Source organism: Phalangium opilio, unplaced genomic scaffold, assembly GCF_054372755.1.
Source record: "Phalangium opilio isolate 3A_F unplaced genomic scaffold, DU_Popi_V2 ptg000024l_1, whole genome shotgun sequence".
NCBI classification, from domain to species: domain Eukaryota; kingdom Metazoa; phylum Arthropoda; class Arachnida; order Opiliones; family Phalangiidae; genus Phalangium; species Phalangium opilio.
Genome location: NW_028324155.1, coordinates 6,473,329 through 6,493,708, shown reverse-complemented (window position 1 = coordinate 6,493,708; position 20,380 = coordinate 6,473,329). Strand labels below are relative to the sequence as shown.

Genomic DNA, 20,380 nt, shown 5'->3' with positions numbered 1-20,380 from the left:
TAAGCCCAATTTAAAATCTTCTGCTTCTGTCCCGGGGTATATTAAGGGAACCCCTTCAATTTTACCCATGCACTTTCCTTCCATTCATGACATGGGTGTACCCTTTTACCCAAGCTCATTAAGGCTATCAATATTATCTTATTTCATTACAAATCAATCTTTGCCTCGTTTTAGCTGCACGCCGCTCTTTTCGTCACAATAATGTCCCCCTTAAAAATGGAAAAGCCTATATAGAAAGAGGATATACTTATGTCTAGTACTTTAATACTGAACTTATGATCAGCCCTAACTCCTAAAGCGCGCGAATTAATAGCCCTCTGATTGGCTGTCAATTTTGCAGTCTGAAGTTTTCTTTCAAAACGGAATTAGGCTTAGCTCTCAGACTAACGTAAAATATTGTTATTGGTTTTGTCTAACCAATTAAAAGTTACTTTACACCTAATCAGTAAAGTTTAAACTTAAATTCTTTTAAAATTGTTAACAAACCCACCTCATATTTTTATTTAAAAAATCTTTATTACGTATTACTCTAACATTTGCCTAATAAATCCATTTCCTACACCCATTCATTATATCGCGGGTAAAAAAAAACGTTCTAAAAACTGTGGATATTTCCGTGTACGAAGGCATGTCAGGAACTCTCTTTGAGACAAAAGTCGTCAAGGGATTTAAGCCCGATAGTTTGACGTTCTGAGGGATTAGGCTTAACGATGGCGCCTACTAAAAGGAGGGAAGGGAGCGTTTGTTGATGAGGTAATGTCGTGACCACTTTTTACAAAGAGGAGGGAGAAGGGACTCACGTGGCAGCTAGTCCCTTTGGCTGGACAGACAGACACAACCCGCCGCAACGCGAGAAGAATTTGATGGATGGTTTTGGGTCACGTGACAAGCGGGTCTAAGTCGCCCCGGTCCAGCTCTAGCTCTCTCGCTCGATTTTGGAGCGAATTCTAGTCTCTGCCCCATTGAACTATAAAGATTAACTCGTGTATGCTTACAATTCATCTTTGGGGCCAACTCTGGATCCGCCCACGACATCTTTTATAAAAACTCATACCATACTTTGTCAGGGGATGGGGATCGTGAGCCGTCTATTAATACTGTATTGATGACCGCGCTATCTTCGTATACGCGTACGGCAAGTTGCGTTATTTATAATGTTTTGTACAAAGAAACTCTGACAATGTTGAACATTTTTTGGTATTTCTGAGTTCATTCAGTGTTAAAATGTAATGGTAATTAGACAACTTTAGGGACTGTGCCTTTGACTGTAGTAAAAAGATTGCGCTATGTTTAAAAGCCCTACTCCCTTGAAAATGATTAGACGTACGCGTAATTCAAGGGAAAAAATTAAAGAAATAATTTTTGATTCGCATTCTGTAGCTATACACTTCTCCATAATTTATTGTGTACTTCTGAAAGCTTATATTACTAATTCTTGTATCAAATTCGGAATGAAGTAATTTATCGCGTAATTTTTTTATATATCTGATATCCACTTTAGAAAATGATACTTATCTCTCCATGGGGAGTAATTGTCTGTCTTATTTTACCATTCAGTCATATACTCAGTACTGTCATGTCTATATGACGAACAATTGCTTTTTTAGTGGGAGTAAGAACCCATATAATAACTGAGAACGTTCAAAGGTAGAACTGAGCTGTGATCTCTGGTTTTCACCAAACTATCCCCGGTGATGGTTTCCCTATAATGCCATATTGGCAAGAAAAACGACCCAGTGTTAAAGTATGAGCTCATAAAAACGTAATGTTCTCGGATCTCCTATGGGTTCTTGGTAGGAGTATTAAGTACAATGCATTATTTTCGCTATAACATTTAACGCCTAAACAGTACCGCCCTTGTCTCAATACAATGATAAGTTCGCGTAACGCCCGTAGGGCATCTAGATTAATCTCAAAACAGTGTACAATAAGCTTAATATTAATCTCCCATAGTATGAGGAACGTTGTATTTACCTATCATAGTACTGTAGTTATAATTTGAAACGATATTCGGGATTGCGGGGGAGCGATCTATCGCTTTCTTCTCGCCTCGATTAGAAATGGGACGTACCAACTCGCCAATCCCATTATTATTGCTCTACGTAATAGAGTAAGTAAGAATATGGTGGTGCATCTCACTTTGAGTCTACCTTCAACTGGCTAAGAAATCTCGGTTAAAGTTAAACCATTTGGTTATTGTAAATTCAAGTTGAAACGAACCGATTGTTAAACGTATCATTTGGACTACGCGATCGTCTCCCTATTTCTCGTGCACGCGTGTTTGGCTAAAAAAAAAATAAGCGGGCGCGAGACTTTAATAATCGAGTGGTCACGTGACTTACAGTACGTTACCACAAAAAGGCGGATTGTCAACTCCAACGCTCTAAGCTTTTTTATGGAACACACCTTGTTTGGGACGAGGGGGGGTCAAATGTCATTGTTTTAATACGATGTACCTTTTTTATGTATGCTTATTTAAAATAAATTTTTTTTTCTCGTTTCCTTCTTAGACATTTTCCAGTAATGAAATCTGATTGGCTTCGTCATACGACTCGTATAGATTTTGTAGACAATTGTGAAAGTACGCCGAATTGGATGAACTTGGACATGGACACCTTTGCTATACTGTAAGTCGAGTTCTTAAATATTTTACCGTTACATTGTTACTGCTTCTTTAGCTTAAGTCCCGTTTAAAACTAAATAAGACTATTCAGTGAAAGCTATATAGTATTTGGGGTGTCTACGGAACCATAGCGGTTTTATCGTAATAGGCAATGATAGATAATATTATGTAGTATAGCTTGGCGGGTCTGACATAGTCAGAGAACGTCTATTACGGCAGAAGTTCATGATCGCGTGGGCCCCCTGTCGGAGACAGATTCTCGGGAACTGGTGCATGTACGTACTGGTGGCAAGCTAGCCCTACTCGGAATGCAGCTGCGGCATCGGACAGGGAAAGAGTAAATCTTCCGAAGGCCTACACGCTCCGTTGGCCCTCACTCGCTATGGTAATACCTTCTATACCATGCAGCAAGCTAGACCTAACAAGCACCGAAAAGCGACTTTCTTAGTGGCTTCGTGTGTTTACCCTAAAGAAACTTTTACTCTATAGTTTGTTTTTAATGAAGGGGCTAAAGAAATCCCTCCCCTCTCTCACCTTCGACTCATCGTGTTGTTAGCAGGCAAGTTAGTCAAGTACTGATTCAAACTGAACTGGTAGCCGCCTTTATCCGTAGTCTCTGATGACACTGCGTAGGATGTCCCTGATTGAGTCTACTTTACTACTTTCACTTCGTTAATTGTCAACATGCAAAGCAGGCAAGACCAATGGTGTACTATTTTGCCACCAGATGCGGGACAATAATTTCGCGGCAACGTACATATCGGAGTTATAAGTTTCCATGTATAAACGCAACGGTTCACCAAAAAGGAAGCGAAAAAAATCGGTATAAGTTTTAAGCCGTAGCCCGTAGGCGTAGCAAGTCGAGCGTGAAAGACCCTAGCCATGCCTGGGCGCTAGTGGTATATAGGGGCCTGCACGAGGCAGGGTAGCCCTCGTCTAGGGAGAGAAGGGACCCTTCCTTCTCCTCTTCAGTAATGGCATTGATTTCAAGCCCGACTGAGCAGGCGGTTGCCCCAGCCCAATGCTTCTCAAAGCAAAACGTTCCTATAGGGGACATTCACGTATTCGCAATAAGACAGTTAATAGCTAGTAAGCCAAGAGAAACTAGATAAAAAATACACTATCACCGCCTTACCTGTATTACTTGGGAAAGAGCGCGATATTGTATCATGATAAGGTCATACCAAGCTCTCTTTAAAAATATGCAGTTCTCGCCTTAAAACAAAGTAAAGAGTTTTGTTGAATTATTACGGCAGGACGCCTTCAACTGTATTAAATTGGTTACCACGGACACGATATTGCTTTATATCAACGCGAGTCTAATACATATGAAGGAACCTAATTCATATGGTAAAGAGGTTACGTTTAAACTGCCTTTAATACCAGTGCAGACTTAAAGTGATACAGAAGGAAGAAGCTCCAGAGAAAAAATGAGTATGATGCTTTTTTTCTCTTTTTCCCCTTTCGAAACTATTTTGGGGAATTGTAGAGAGGTTTTTATATATATTAGGACCCATGATGGCACTCCACGCGCTGGATAACATTAATGCGTATAGAAGAATAACACTGGGTGTCATTTCTTGATAACTAGCTTCCATCCTGACGTAACCACGTAGAGAGACCCGGTTCTACTCCATACCATTACCTAGAGATTCGGGCTCTTGCCCATCCCTATAGCTCTGTACTATAGTTTTCCTTTTTTCCGCTATATTTCGAATTCCAGGCTACCACCTTCTACTTGGTCATCAGACCGCCCAACCTCTTTGCCCCCACCAATAGCTTTTTGAAGCCCAATCTACTGTGAAGATGGTTATTTTTATTTGGGGAGGTTTTTTTGTAGCAAGTTTGGGGTTTTCCAAGGATATACGTTTAATTGAGTATTCGAGCAAGGTTTTTGCGGTGTAAGGTTTGCATTGGAAATAATGATAGGTTGTTGGAGGTTCTTTGTATGAGAAAAGTTGAACTATTTATTTGTCAGTAGTCATCTGACTTAATTACGTATTCAAGGCTTTGCTCTTTAACACTTTAAGTTAACATAAGGTATTAAATTTTAAATTCCATTACTTTTAATCATTTGATTTCATTATTCAATTTATTATTATTGTTATTACCTCAGCTTCGGTTTCTGAAATCCACCTACACGCTTACGATGCGTAATTTCCCGCGCTTTTGAAAGAAAAATAAGAGCTTATTTTTCAATGAAGCGTATTCAGAAACGCGAAAATTGCGGGTAATACAAACTTTAACTATTTACATAGGAATTTCGCGTAGGACTTGTTTAAATTCGGAATTTTGACTAGGATTTAATTAACTATAACTTTCCCTGCCGTAATTAAAATTTTCCCGCCAATTTCCTTGCTCGAGAGCGCGCGACACGAGATGCCTGTATAGTTTTCCTGGTAAAGCGCGCGCGCGCCAACTAAAAATGTAATTACCGCGCGCGATCCAGCGCGGCTTACGTAAGTTTTCCCGCGTTATTTGGAATGGTGTAGGACTAGGTAAATAAGAAGGTGCATTCCATCTCATTTTTGAACGTTTGTTCGGCTAATGAGTTAAATATAAAAGGGACTAGGCGACGAAAAGTTTGTTTAAAAGTTTTTGGGTTTTTCGTCTTTTCAAAACTCTCACTATCCTGCCAGCTTTAATTTAGAAATTCTACACCTGAAAGTTTCATTATCGTAATTTGTTTTGTTTTAAATCTGTCTACCGTAAAATAAACCCAAGGAAATTTTGCCAGTTAAGGTCTGGGCAAAGTTTGTAAGTTCGGCTACTCCCTGGTCACCAGTGTGTAGCGGTTGAAACACTTCTAAAGGCGTCTGAAAGTATTATTTTTACCTTAAAATTGTACGTAGCTAGTATTTTAATGACTTTCAGCGTCTTTTAAAGTCAATTGTTAAGCCTCGGTTATCGCTGTTTGGGTCACTTTGATCGTTAACGTGAATCATGGTTTATTGGTGCGTGGACAATTGCTTTTTTTATGTTTTCCTGGTAAATAAATAAAGGTTCATTTATAGCTTGACCGAACTTAAATTTAGTTTTGAGCAAAACCACTTACTAATTTTTTAAAATGACCTTAAAGCTATCGAGTCTTATTTGCTCACTCCACTGAAAGAGAAATAACTATTGGGTAGCATTAGGCTTAAGATATCCCGCACGAGCTAAGCCTAATTATTGTGACCTTCTCTGTTAAGCCTTTGTTGGGTCTAAGAAATATTAGTACGTGATTTTCATCAACCACCGCACTCGTGCGCATTTTTCCCGCCTAAACTAATTCCCCGTGTATAGGGGTGGTCAGTTTGATCCGGACTATAGCGCGGGGACCCCTCGTCACGCGCTGTCGACGAAACGGGTGACGTTTCGCGCGTGACCAACTGTATATTCCAGAAACTGGCGGGAAAGGTTTTCCTTTTCCGCGTTCATGGGAGTACTCTCTTCGTATATAAAAGTCCTTAATATCGGGTTCTGTTCGAATTCGGAAAGCTTTGGAGAAGGTCTTAATTGCCTTACTAACTTTTACGACGTCTCGAACTCGTTTAACTTGGGCGAACCTTGTTGGCGTGATTAGGGTCGTTTCGATTCGGACCGTTGAGTTTTGAACGAAGAACTAGTAATGTAGATTTCACCCTTAGTTCGACTGGATCGTTAGTATATCTATTCGTGAAAGGTGGGTGGACAATATTTCAAACTATGAGTAAGGAACTCTACAAATTTGAGACTAATTTTGTTTATCACGAATGGTTATTTAATAAGAAAGAGAGGTTATTTTTGATGGAAAAGTAAGCAGATGAATATCTACTCTGTGTTAAAAGCGCGAGAAATGAGAGGGAGATAGAAAACACGCGCGTCTTCGCTAAGCCTAAATTTCAAATTAGGCCTAGAAATAATTCTATGAAAACTATGAAATTTTATTTTATATGATGGACTCCTTGCGAAACAGGGTCTAAATCGTCTAAAACTGTAGAGAAGAACGGCGATACAATCGGCAAATGTCAGCTGTCTACACCCAACCATAATTTATAGAGCGATTTACCCTCTCTCCCTATACATATACGATAGCACCCTCTTTTGGCTTGGGGTTTTTTTTTCCTTCCAAGCTCTACCAAATGCCTATCCGCGGCTCTCCGCTCTTTCCAGCATCAGTAGTGTATAGCTTGGGGCAGAGCGAGAGAGAGAGAAGGAAAGAGAGTCGTACGTCGTCGTCCCTAAAGATCTGACTGTCCGATACCATCCTCCAGAAAAGCCCGGAGTCGAAATCCCGGAGAACAGTCTCTTTCGGAGAAATGCTATATAGCCAACTCAAGCTATAGCTAGCTCTGGGCTTTATTCTGGCGCGCGAAAACTAAAGACTGAAATTTTCTCTCGCTTTAACATGAGGGGTCGAATACTTCTCTTCTTTTTTAATTCTTTTCCCTTTTGAATCGACTTGGAAAGTGAAAGATTAGATTAAGAGCTGTCTGAATATGTCAAGCCTATTTCTGGGAGTAAAAACTAAAATTAATATGGCACGAGACAAAATTCCCTCATGCTTTTGAGTTTTAATTTTTTTAATAGGTACAGTTATGTAATTAATATTTTAGGCGTTAGTTCATTTAAATCTCTATTATTTCAGACGCGGGATAAATATGACAAGTGTCCGAGCTCTTTGTTAAGTCATTCTCTCTTCTGGTTTGGGTATTGTATATGGGTAGGCGTGTGTGTAAAACTCTCTAAACGCCATTGCTTTCCGGAAATGTGTTGAGCTTCCGTCAGGGCCCCGTCCTTTTCCGACCAGCATCATCCGTTCACTCTCCTCTCCCTCTCTTCCTCTCCTCTTCCATCTTTCTGCCCAGTTTAATCCCTTGCCCTCCCACTCTTTTCAAATTTGTGTCCTCTTCATACGAAGTACATTCTCTCTCGCTTTCCTGGTCTAAAGTACTGCGTATAAGTATACCAATCCTTTCTCTCTTATAGTTTATGCAGGGTATACAAAATAGTAAAGAATTTATATTTATTTGTTTATATTGATTTGTTTTCGAGGATTAGAAAGTGTCGTTTTAAGAAATAGTCAATTATTTGGGGATTTATGTAAACAAACATTTTAAGAAACGACTATAGCCATTCTGAAATTTAGTTAGCCTAATTTGAAAATCTAGTATAAAAACCTGTCTTAAGATTTTTCTGGTTCGCTGCGTTTATAATTTAGTCTTGTTTAAACTTTAATTTAATTTAACCAACCAAGGAATTCCTTTAGATTTTTATTCTACTTGTAATTTTTTTCTATCAAGTTTTAACCAGCATAATTTCGAAACTAAACTATATGGTAAATCTGTTACGAAACTTTAAACCGAATTGTGTAATTTCAAATATATATTTTTTCTTACACACATTTCTTTTAAGCAGCAAGACCCCCATGTGTCTCCAAAATGGTTAAACCCAAAGTAAATACGTCTATATTTAACGTTTGCTGCATCACTTCCGTTTCTGAATCAGCTATACGGCTATCCTTTTTTTTATACGTCGCGTCTTTACGCCTAAAAAAGCCAACAGTTTTTCTTTTTCTTTCTACCAGCATCTTCCATAGGTTCTCTAGGGTAGTAAATATATACGTATACGTATACGTGAACGTATAACGTAACGAAAACGAAAGGGGCGAAGAGACGGTGAGTGTGTGTGAGAGAGGAGAGAACGTTCAGGGGGCAGATCTTAGTTCCAGATTACGGTCCGGGTACGTCTCTTCTGGATGGCAGGGTGTCGGAAAGACATGCGCAGTGGCGTTGCCGTCGACACCGAAATGGAGAAGCTGATGTTTCTACAGAGACCCGCGGAGAAAGATTCGCATCTCATCTCCTCTCCCTCTTCTAGAATTTTTTTCTTTTTTTGGTCACCAGAGCGCGGTGCCTGGAGCGCCTTCTCTAACCGGACTGTGATCTGCCCCTGTGATGTTGGCTTTCCGTACTAGCTCTGTTTCAAAGCATCTTTCCATCTCCTCTTCCCTCCTCCTCCTCCCCCCCTCTTCTTCTCTATTCCCATTTCCATCTCTCTCTCTCCGCGCGCGCGGCTTCTGGAGAATCTAGAGCCGTCAAGCCTTCTCCGAGAGAGCTAGAAACCATCTCTTTCTAAGGGGGGAAGGTGGAGCTTTGGAACCTCCCGTTTGGAGCGTTCTAGACCGAAGAGGCAGGCGCTGGAGAGATTAGAAATGAGGAGGGAATGGGTGGTAACCCCTCCACCCACTGACGGATCGAGGTTTCTCTCTTAGAGAGAGAGAGAGAGAGAGAGGAAAGAGAGAACATTTTTCCCAGAGAAAGTCTTTCTCTCTCTCTCTTTACCTATCTAGCTGGCTCTAGCTCCTCTGCTATATATATGTCTATGCTTTTTTTTTTCTTCAGGATCTGGCTTGGCTTGGCTGGGGTTTTTCCTATGTTGCTACATGCTTTTTCTTTTGGGATTTTTTTTATTTCTTTTTTTTTGTGATAGTATTTCTTTACCCTATTGGCTAGAGAATACCGTAGTCCTATAACGATACCTTCAACTTTTTTTACGGTAAAACTAAATATGACACTCTTAATTGGTAAGATCATACTGCCATCCAATTCCAAGAGCAGTTGAAATGTAGTGAAGTGCAGCTGTTTTTTAAATTTTGTTATGTATATATGAATCATTTGAAACTTGTGAAATTTTTAGGGAAAATTTTAAGGTTTAGCTTAGTGTGGCTAGAAAACGTTGTTTTCATATGGAAAATTCAACGAATGGTTATATTTGGAAGTCAGATTTTAAAACGTCACCTAGGGAAAACTAAGAAATCTGGCGACGATTTAAGTGACGCCATAAACATCAAAACAGTGTTAATTTATGCTAACCGTAAATTTCGTGATATTACACCATCAAATTTTAAACGTATTCAAATGGACCAATTACTTTGGGGGTCGCGAAAACTCCAGTTATTCATACATATTATTCATGATTGGGAGGATAGACCAAATATGAATTGAAAGAGGTCTAACGATTGAATTTACAAGTGATAATATGGTGTAATTTTTCATTCGATTTAGCCTGTATTGATTTCTAACATAGTTGCCCATTATGTCCGACCCCTTTATTTTGGTGTATGCCGGCATGTTTTTTTCATCATGTATTTAAACGATTTCACGCTATTTAAAATACATATAACACGTTATATAGCGTGAATATAGTCAAGTAGAGGTCATTTCTTCGCCTTTAATGGCTTTATTATTTGTCCCTTGGTTGTAATATCCTATTAAATGTACCTCATCTGATGTCACTCTCAGCTATTAATGTTTTTTTGGGTAATGTACACTAGTGCAATTAAAGTGAGATTTGTTCAGCTCTGAACCTGGAGTAAAATGACAGAATATATATGCTGACCTCCTCATAGGTAGTTAGCAACTTGTCCCTTGGTTCAGCTACAGCTACCATGGAGTAGAAATTACAGAACCAACACTGTCCAACTATGGTATGTTCAAAGAAAACTTTGAGAAACCTCCAAATAACATCCTATTTTCCGAATCTAAATGAAAATTTTAATATCTTCTCCAAAGATTAATCCTCCTAGGCATGCAATCTTCCCTCAGTTTGCGGTTCGTTGATTGGGTTGTTTGAATCTCCACACTTTTATATAGAGATACAAAATTTGAAGTTATATTCTTTTAATGACTATAGCGTATAACGGTAAATAAGCCTTTTGTCAAAGAATATGATAGCTTTTTTTGGAAGCCCTCTCTCTTTCTCTCTCTCTTGATATCCGACGTACTATAGCGACTTGATCGCTCGAATCACGCGAACCCTTCCTCTTCCTTCTCTTTCCTCCCATGGTCCCTTGCGCTTTTTAAAAGAGGAAATACCGTTGGGGGAAGGGGAAGAGGGAACTTCTCTCTCTTAATATCTGGGCCCTCTGCTTTTGTTTTGCGGTTTTCTCTCATTATTTTTCCGAAAAAGAATCACTAGGCGATACCGTCATAACGCGGGGAAATGTATATCTTCCCTTTAATATAGATGCAGACGTTAATAATTTGAAGTAAGAAAGGAAACGTACTTTAAGACTTGGTTGGACCTGATACAAACTATTGCAATTAGGCCTTGGTGCTGTGGAGTATAATACCACAAGTATTGAAGGATATTTTACTTTATTTTAGGGACATTATTCATCGCAAGGCCTAATCACCCATGCTCGAATCTGTACTACAAGCTGTAGAGTTTTTATTCCGGGAAAACAGTATATTTCGTTCTATGATAGGCTATCTCTATCATTTCCCGCGCAATTTCTCCTATTAATGATTTGAAGAATTTCTAGTTCAATCTATTTCTTCTTTCGCTTTTACGAATATATGCTATTTGTTTTCCCGTTTCCTCCTCACTTTCTTTTTTCGATTTGTTTTTGCAACTTTTCGTTTCTCGCTGTTAAGTACTTTATATGTTAATGAGATATGGACATAAGTATTGGATACAGCTATTAAATGTTAGTAATTATTCTCTATAATGGTATTTTTCTGGAAGTGTGATTAAGATCTAGTTATATTATGTTTAAGAGTTAGTGTTAAATTCAGGTCGCGATATCGACCCTCGTGAAAATAACGTTTGTGGGGGAAAAAGCCTATTTTTTAAATTAGAAAAAGTTAAGCCTATTTTTTAAATTAGAAAAGTTGAGCCAATTTTGGGGAATTATCAGAGCTAAGCCTACTTTTCTAGATTATTTAACTTTTTTAACCTATTTTTTATAATATCAAACCTAACCCTAATTTCCCCAATTAATAAAATCCATCAATAAACGAGTAATTCCCCTTACATTTTTTTTCGTTTGATTCACAAATCCACAATTTTTTTGTTCTTCTTCTAACGAAAACCAATTACATAATTCTTGCAAACATTATGTGCGGATAAATGAGTTTTTCTGCTTGCACGTATTCAACATGTAGACCTACATACTCTTGGGCAAGTTCGGGGCGGCTATCTCCATCATTTGCACGTGAGACTACATGAGAGGTCAAAAAAGTTTTTTTTTCTTTTTGGGCCTAACACGCGATGGGCGGAGTAGGTATGGGGCCGTCAAACGCAAAGGAATCTTACCTAACCGAGTCCTAACGAAGCCCCGTAAATGAGAGAAGGAAAAAAATGCAATCTTTCAGTGGGATGGGAAAGAAATTCCCGTCTACAGGGTCCAGAGGAGGAGTTATGCAGATTTCCAAGTTAGAGGGGCAAAAAACTAATTTCAATCAAGATTGCTATACACGCTTGTTAAACTTTTGCTCAGGGGAGATATGTTCGTATCGGTTGCACGCAAGTAGAAACTGGTCTACTAGAAGTTGTTTACTTCTGCGGTCAGAAAATTCGGTTTGAATTTGTTAAGCCTAAATTGCTCCACTAAAGTTGTGTTTACTTCTTAGTGTAAAATAACAAAAAAAAAATTGAATTTGTTAAGACTAAATTTGTATACTTCCAAATGCGAAATAACATCAAAATTCGGTTTAAGAATTTGAATTTGCTAAGCCTAGTTTTAGATACTTAAATCCAACCTGACAAATATTATTTCGTTTTGAATGGTGCGGTCAAAGCGGGACTTATTTGAATGCGGTTCTGTAGGCTGCACCACCTTTCTCTCTTTTCACTCAGTTTGACAAGCGAAATATAAAACCAAATCGTTTATATTCGGAAGAAGAAGAAAAAAAAGGAAGGATTAGTCCACAACCCTTATGAAAAGTAGCCCACCAAACACGACCCACTATTATAAAAAGTAAAACATTTCTGACCCTATTTCATGGTAACGTATTGAAGAGGCGTTATGTTGTTGTGTTATCTTGAAAAGAGACTTTTTCTATAGCAAACGAGGGACCCTCCTGAAATTCTTTTTGGCGGGAAGTTGGGATCTGAAAGGAGGGTATATCCGAAAAATCAAAAAACCGCGAAAGAAACTTGGCTTTTAGATTTTTGGGGACTGACATAAACTTGATATCATACCATCGGAAGTTAATAAAACCAAAGTTATTACTTTTGGTCCGAACTTAGGTGAAGCTTTTCATTTGAAGATTCGAAAGTTTCATGAACTGCGAATGATAATTTCGATGTGTTGTAAACTTCTGATATAAGGCCGTATACCCCCTCCCCCGGTTCTAACTTTCTAGCTATGCAAGGCTTAAGGTCCCAATTCTATAGGGGAATTATTTGTATATACTTTGGGGATCCATGGGTTTTAAAAAGCGGTTTTTTCTGTACTTTTTCAGAGACCAACGTTGGGCTTAGCTCGGACGTACCGTACGTATACGCCGGCCTTCCACTTTTCTCGGTCCATGCCTCTATAGGTCTATACCAAACTCCCTGCTTGGCAGAGTTGGGCTTGCTTTTCTAGGAGGGGAAAAGGTCCCAAAAGGCACAAAGAGAAGCGCTGGACCGTGCAACCCTGATAATCCCATGGATTCAACTCCATCTCTCTCTCTCTCTCTCTCACTCTGAAATCCTCATCTTCATCCTCCTCTATGGCTCGGCCGCCCTGTAACTTTGGGGTCCCAACTTTTCCGCGCTTTTCGCTGTTATACTGTACGATTTCCCGCCGTTTTCCTTTTTGGCGGGATGCTCTGTGGTATTATAATTTAGCTCAATGTACGTCTTTTGGGGGTTTATATTTCGGATGGGTATAGATTTATTGGAACCTCCCCGTCGCTCATCGTAAACCGTTGCAGCGTGATTGACGAAATTTTCACAGTTGAAGGTGTACGTTCAGATATGTAATGTTTGCTCTAATATTTAGTCCAAACGATTTTAACTCTGGTCTATAAGAGATACAGAAATTTCCTTTAGATATGTTATAGTCGTATTTCGGCTCTTGAAAGCCTTGGGGTTACTATATTGCAAAGCAGTTATTTTAATGCGCGGTTCATTTTTCCCAAAACTTAATATTTATCGTTATAACCAAAACAAATGTGAATGTAATTTCGCGTTATAATAAGTAACATTTATACGAAATGACCGCTCATTAGAACGACCATTTATGACCCTAATCATACGCAAAATAAACAAGAAACCGTGTCTCTTAACGGCCAGTCATTAAGAACCTTAGAACAAATATTTATTGACCAAAACATTCACCGAAAACGCTCGTTTATAGCTACGATATGAAATGCAAAAATGTTATCTAGGTAAAAATAATACAAAATGGTTGTTCAGAGAAGCGTGCCAAAAGTTTCGTGTGTGCAAAAATACGGTAGAAGTGGAGTGGGGGTAGTTGGAACATGTCCGGAATAAATATTAGTGGTCAAGCAATAGGCGATCGTATTCTCGACGCCAGAGTAAAACGTATCACGCGAACATGTCATGCAAAACCTTTCGTATACGACCAATAATTTTTTAATCACAAGTTAGGGTTAGGTCTTTACATCTTGCCCCCTATAATTGTAGCTGTGGTTTTATTTTCTATTGAATTAATGATCAATCGCGAGTTGCTTTCGAATCGATATTGTTTATTGTATATGTAATTAATACCAATTATGCTTTGTTAATTCCGATTGTAGTTTAGTTGTTCTTGGATACGAGACATAATGGTCTGGCTAGCTCCTTTTATTATGGGAGTCCAGCAGGAGAAACCGTTTAAAGAAAGAGAGAAAGTCGCACGCGATCTACAAGAAAAGTGATTAGACGCGTGAATGAATAGCGGGGATTATAACAGGTTTTTCTTTTTTTTTTTCTTAATCTGTTTGTGGTTTAATATTTTCACACTTGACATACTTTCTAAAACATTTTCATGGTTTTCTTCTTCAAAGTCGGTTTGATTTTCTTCGCGAGTAAGTTTCTCGAATTATTAAAAGATACGCTCTGATGAAATTTATGGAAAATTTCCATTTTTCTAAATATCGAAAATTAGGTTGTAACTTCATAAAAATTTAGGCAGCGAAATAGCGAATCTATAGTGTTTGTTGTATACTAAATTTTTATAATAATTTAAATAATTAACATATCTCTCGCTCAATCTATCACGTGCTATTTCCTTACTCCTAAAACTGTATGCTTCCGTTCGTCCCATTTTACTTCCGAACAAAGATAAGAAGTATTTAAATTCCCTAAACCCTTTAAATTTAATTTTAGACCAATTAACCTTGACGAACTTGAAAATCATCATTACATCATACTCGCTCCCTCCCTCCATTTCACGCGGTATCTTAGTTCGTTTTTGGTCTATTTTGGCCTACAAATCCCTAATCCCCTCCTGTATAGATCGTTTCTTGTATGTATGTTTCCGAACCCTGTATAAAGAATAGTATTTGGGGGTGATCGGTATCAGCTAGGGTATCCCTCGAAACGGACCCACGGGATTCAAATAGAGGAAGGCGCGTGAGCGTAATCCGGGGGTCGCGCCAATCCTCCAGGGACTCCAATACAGGGGACCCCGCGCTCCATCGTTCCCGTTTGTTAGCAGAAGGGTATACAGTCCATATTTTATGGACATCAGTCCAGGACGCAGGCTGTAGCTGTAGTTGAACCGTTCAAAATTATATATATATATACCAATGTCAGACTTGGGTCCGAGCGTATAAGTTTTTCAAGTATGTTTATTCGAAACCAGATGGTAAGCGAGGGGATTTTCTATTCCCGCATTGACACTTTTGTATCCACGTGTATTGGAGAAGGGATGAACCAAACGCGAATAACGAAAAGTTTTTGCTTCGAGGGTTTGTAAATACGGAGGTCCTTTAGCTATACATGCACTGATGCGTCGACGACCCGTGTTAGCAAACATATATTTATATAGCAGACAGCAGGTTCAACCTGATTGTTGTAATTTGTCAATATACTGTTTTCATTTCCCGTATATAAAATATGCAAATAGTTATATGCGAGGAGTTCAGTTCAAACCAAATATTTTTCAAAAATTTAGGTGGGGTTTCTAAGTTCTTTCGCTTGGAAATTAACGAAACTTGGTTAGCACCTTGACAAGACTCGAATTAATACAGATTTCTTAGGTTCTAAGTAATATTACCTGTTCTGAACAGGCAAATTTATTTCATCTATTTATAATTTTTTATCTTAAGTATGATAATCTTAGTAAAGTTATTTTTAAACTCGCGCTCGAGAATGAATGTGTTTGGGAGGGTTACACACGTATTTATCTCTTTCTAGCGTGATCACTCCACTCCGAGTTGAAGTATACAGCTTAAGAGTGTTGGAACTATAGTAGACACGGTTCCCCCTTTAGAGTCGTTGACCATTTTCGAGTGTTTACCTTCATCAATCTCTTCAATTTTAATAGGCCTTCTTTTCTAAAATCCTCCCCTCATTCTATTCCATTCCCGGCTGCCTCCTCTCCTCTCCTCCGGCGTTAAATCCCCCTTCTCTAGCTCCAAGAGTGAGAGAGACTCATCTCTCCAGTTCTGTAGAGAGAGAACTTTGTGTTTTGCTTTTCATACCCGCATAGAGGCGCCACGTTCTATCAGAGAAAAGTAGGCCTATAACAGTTAATGCGATTTCAAGTGTCCCACTCTCTAGACCAAATCTCCAAGAGCAAATAGAAGAAGCAGCTAGGAGGGGAGGCCCTTCTTATTATCAATTGAAGAATGAAATAACGTAACTTGTTTTATATCACGTTTAAAAAGTTATTGTATTTATTTAGTTTGGGAAGTGGTTCACACTTTTTAAGAGGGAATATCGTTTCCTGAGAATTTTCGAATTGAAATGCTCGTGTCATCATTTTTCACGCGCCAAAATTGAGAGATACACGTGACCTTTCGTACTCGTTTTTCGGTCATTTTCATAAACTCTTTTGTCAAGAAATAATCGATCTAACACTGAGAGAAGGTGCCTACATGGGTCAATAAAAATAACCCCTTTGTTTCAAGTACACTAACGGGTCAATATATATCTCAATATCTTTTTGTTCATGATCGTGAACCGCAGGGAGGATCTATACGTGTGTACAATGAGCGCTCTCGAAAAACTCCTCCTGGGCATATGGTTCCCGTCTCTTTCCGGAAAAAGTAACCCCTTACCCGATTAGGCTGGCTATGTAGCGGGGATGGAAAAGAGACAAACAAACTACGTCGATATATTCTCTCCTTGCAAACTCATTACCAGAGGTATTGTCCGAGCGGACGTCGATGAGGGAACACGCATTGGGGAAACCTCCACCCCCCCCCCCAGCCAGGAAGAGGTAAAATAGACCTGATACAAAACAGCTGCGTGGGTTGGAGTACGTATCAGAAAAACTATGGGGTATATCGTTAAGCCTAACTGCATGAGTGAAAGTATAACCAAGGTGTGAAGTGACCTACTGGGAATAAATGTCTCCGAATGAGAATGATATAGACCAGTTCTTTAGTATACATACATGCAAGTAATTGGGTTTTCTTATGGGACCAGTTGCGAGTTCGATTTCTTTTTATTGCGAAAAAGGATGAGTGCAAATATTTAGATTCCTCTGGTGGATCACTTCTCCTTAGAACATGACTGCCTAGCGTGTTGAACACTTCTACAGGGGTTTTTTTTTTTCAAAAACTGCCTGTCATGCACCAAAATTTCCTAAAAACCTATAGGAATTTTGACGAATAAGCAAGCTACGTACGGGGTATATATCTAAACCTTCGGATGACGGGAGATTTTTAGGATTGGAAAAGGGAACTTAGGGAAGCTAGCCAAAGCTCTGTCGATGACAGATAGCGGCGTAACGTATCAAAAATACATGTATCATCGCGTATAAGCGGGACTTCAATGGCAGTATAGTCCCTGGTAAAGGCAACTCACGCTGGGGAACGGGGGAAATTCAACTTGTGCGTGCCTAGAACTAAATTGCCTACACAGTACGGAAGAGTACTGCACTGTACACTGTGTACAAGATGGTAATAGTCCTATCACGTTACACAACACGAGATTTATTCGATTATCTATTGAGAGAAGCGGGGGGGGGGGGTTCAGGGAGGGGATTGAATCTCGAGCTCGAGCTCGCTAGTTCGTGAAGTAGCAAAGGGGCCTCCTCCAATGATTACGACGTTGATAATGGAATAAATACATCACGATAATCAAGTTTGCTTTTCCAACCAAGCTATATAATTTAACAATCAAACAATATTTACCAAATAGATTATTTCATCGGCCTCTAACGCGCTCGCTACTATCTCCCGCCTTATTAGACAAACAAAACAGAAACAATTTTAGGAATTTAATATTTTCCATTAAGTCCTGAGTAACTATAATTAATTTTTAATGGTTTCAAATTAAATGGTCTTTGAAGCTTATCGGTGGGTGGGTGATATTGGCGAGTGATGCAACACGTGGGTTCATGGCTTCTTCCCACGTGTTGAGTTTGGGTCACTATACTAATAAAATAACCCCTCTTCCGTCAGTTTGTATACACCATCCACGGTATATATACGTTTGCGTGTCGAGCTGATCTTTAAGGCGATCGTAGCCGTTTTAGTTGACCCTATCTTAACAAGATTTCTCTAAAAACCGTACGACAATCTATCCCTCCCTCTGACCAACCAGCAAGGAAAGTATTGGTAGGATTTTCTCTTCTTTTTCTAGAGAAAGGGAGAGGGATCGCTCTTGAGCTTCCCCATCTTAGGTCAGCGCATCTTTCGCCTTGGAAACTTATCTTCTAAGCCTAAATTTACCAAATATTGTCACCAATTCAATGTAGTGTTTTCAAAACCCTTATTACGCAAAATCAGGGTTAAGTTTGGTCATGGTTGCATGTTGCGTTAATTATTGCCGATGGAAGCATCCTACATTGCAGAACCATGCATATGATGAAATTGCAGTAGTTTCATAGCGCAAGTTCTTTCCATGTATATACGGCAAAGTCAAACCTATAGGTTCGTGGCTATCTTATGTCGCAATCCCCTTTCTCCGGTCTTATTTTTCTGCCGCTAGGTTGCGTGTTCGAAAAGGAGGAAATTTTAGACTCGCTAGACGATCACTGAACGGAAATAGACCCGGATATTGGCTCTGAGGGGACAGAAAGAGGACTCTCCATCGCGAAAACCCATGCACCCAAAAGAGGATGCGAAAGAAAAGATGAGAAAGAGAGAGCTGTAGTGTATATAGGGATGAAAATGGTCAGGGGACAAGAGGATGGAAGAGGAGAGGAAAGAATAACCCATCAACAAACAAGAAAAGGCCGATATAATTTACTCGAGTCTTCCAGAGTATAGCTTATATTTCAACTTGCAATCTGAATAGTCAATACGTCTAAAAGCTCTATTTTTATATGAAAACTTATTGGAAAGGTTAGCCTTAACAGCGTTGAATCTTGCTTGTGAGATTGATTGGCAGTTGCATTCTTAAAATCACCTCATTCCCATAGATGTTTGAATGTAAATTTATTCCTTGCAAGAATATATCACACTTTGTTACCTTGGAATGGGGCCTCTTTATCTAAATTTTATATGAGGTTTTAGCTCATTTTAAGAGTGTAACCTTCTCTGAGAAATATGTTGTTTTTTACATGCCCAAGCAAACCCGCCTTTTTGCATTTATGGGAAGGGTCTGGAGCGTCCTTCGGCCGGTTGGTCACGTGCTTGGTTACCGCCAGAGATAAACTTCCGGTCACGTGCCTTCCCCGGTTTCCGTTGGGGCCGTTTCGGGTGTCGCGTGTGACCCTCTCTCACTCTATCCCCGGAAAACTGGCCTCCTTTTGTTTTTGCTCATGGTTTGGTCCTTTTTTTTCTTCCATGACCTAAGTTCCAAACGTACATGTACCCTCGACCAACCGCCATGCCCAATGCCAATATGGTTCGAATTACTATTCATAGCGCGTGCATTCACCTCCTTCTCTCTTCATCTTTTCAAATAGGTCTAGTTTTTATTGCTAAGCCTAACGTGACTACGTCTGTCATCTGCGTGCAGACGATCATTCGTTGGTTTTATTTTATCAGAAACTTAATATTGGTCTGACGTCGTTAGGGTTAAAAGGTTAGATGAATATTTTTTCATTTAACCAATGTTCCCATACATGTTTTCATAGATATAAAGTGTGATTTTTGAGTTAGTTTGAGGATACGTTAAGTCTAATACAGACAAAGGCTTAAATATGATAAGCCTTGGGAAAACTTTATTTTGGTGAGAAGCTAGGGAAGCTCTGCAATCCGCTATAAATATACATCACGAAACAACCCAATCCAACTTAAATACTGATTATTAGGTATTCCCAGGCACCGCGTGTCGTCTGGTACTTGTCCACAAACCTGCAATTGACGGTACTTGATCATACACTCTATTCTCTCTCAATAACACCTACTTCAACTCTGTAAAAGGTCGCTGCGCAACCACCACTACCACCACCATGCACGTTCTAAACCTATTACGTCGTCTATTGTCGTTGGAAAGCCCTTTCGCCCCTAAACTCGTACAAGCAACGAGTTTTTCATTGTTCCACGAGTCCAAGGCTCTGCGGGACTCATGAACTCCCTTTTTGTTCTCGGTAGTGAGCGGAAACGCCTTCGGAAATAATAGTACACCCCCTATGGTTCCACATAGCGTCCGTTCTAACACATGGCCATGACACATTTCTCCGAGATTTTCATCCTGAATCTCCCTAGGAGGCGTCGCGCTGCTCATTTACATAAAGAAGCTCGGGAAGAGATGGGGAAAGTTAGTTCTCTCTCTCTCCTCTTCCATCCTCTCGTGATTCCAATACCATTCAAGCGGTACTGGAAAGTCCTCTTGTTAGAAACACCTGAGTCGCTAGCTCCAAACTTCACATATATTTTTTATTTTAGAATTTAGTATTGTATATATATTCTTTAAAGCACCTTGGCCATGCAGCTACGTTTCTATCAGCATTCA

At 39.4% G+C, this 20,380-nt stretch overlaps 1 long non-coding RNA gene across 2 annotated transcripts in view; it reads left to right on the top strand.

Moving 5' to 3' along the window:
• Positions 1 to 20,380, top strand: part of LOC149692483 (uncharacterized) — a 54,973-nt gene that overhangs the window by 22,076 nt on the left and 12,517 nt on the right. The window contains exons 2-3 of one of the 2 annotated variants that reach the window (XR_016382696.1): positions 2,511 to 2,627; positions 3,880 to 4,057. This is a non-coding gene — a long non-coding RNA (uncharacterized LOC149692483). The remainder of the gene's footprint in view (positions 1 to 2,510; positions 2,628 to 3,879; positions 4,058 to 20,380) is intronic. The other variant, XR_016382695.1, reaches the window with a different exon arrangement.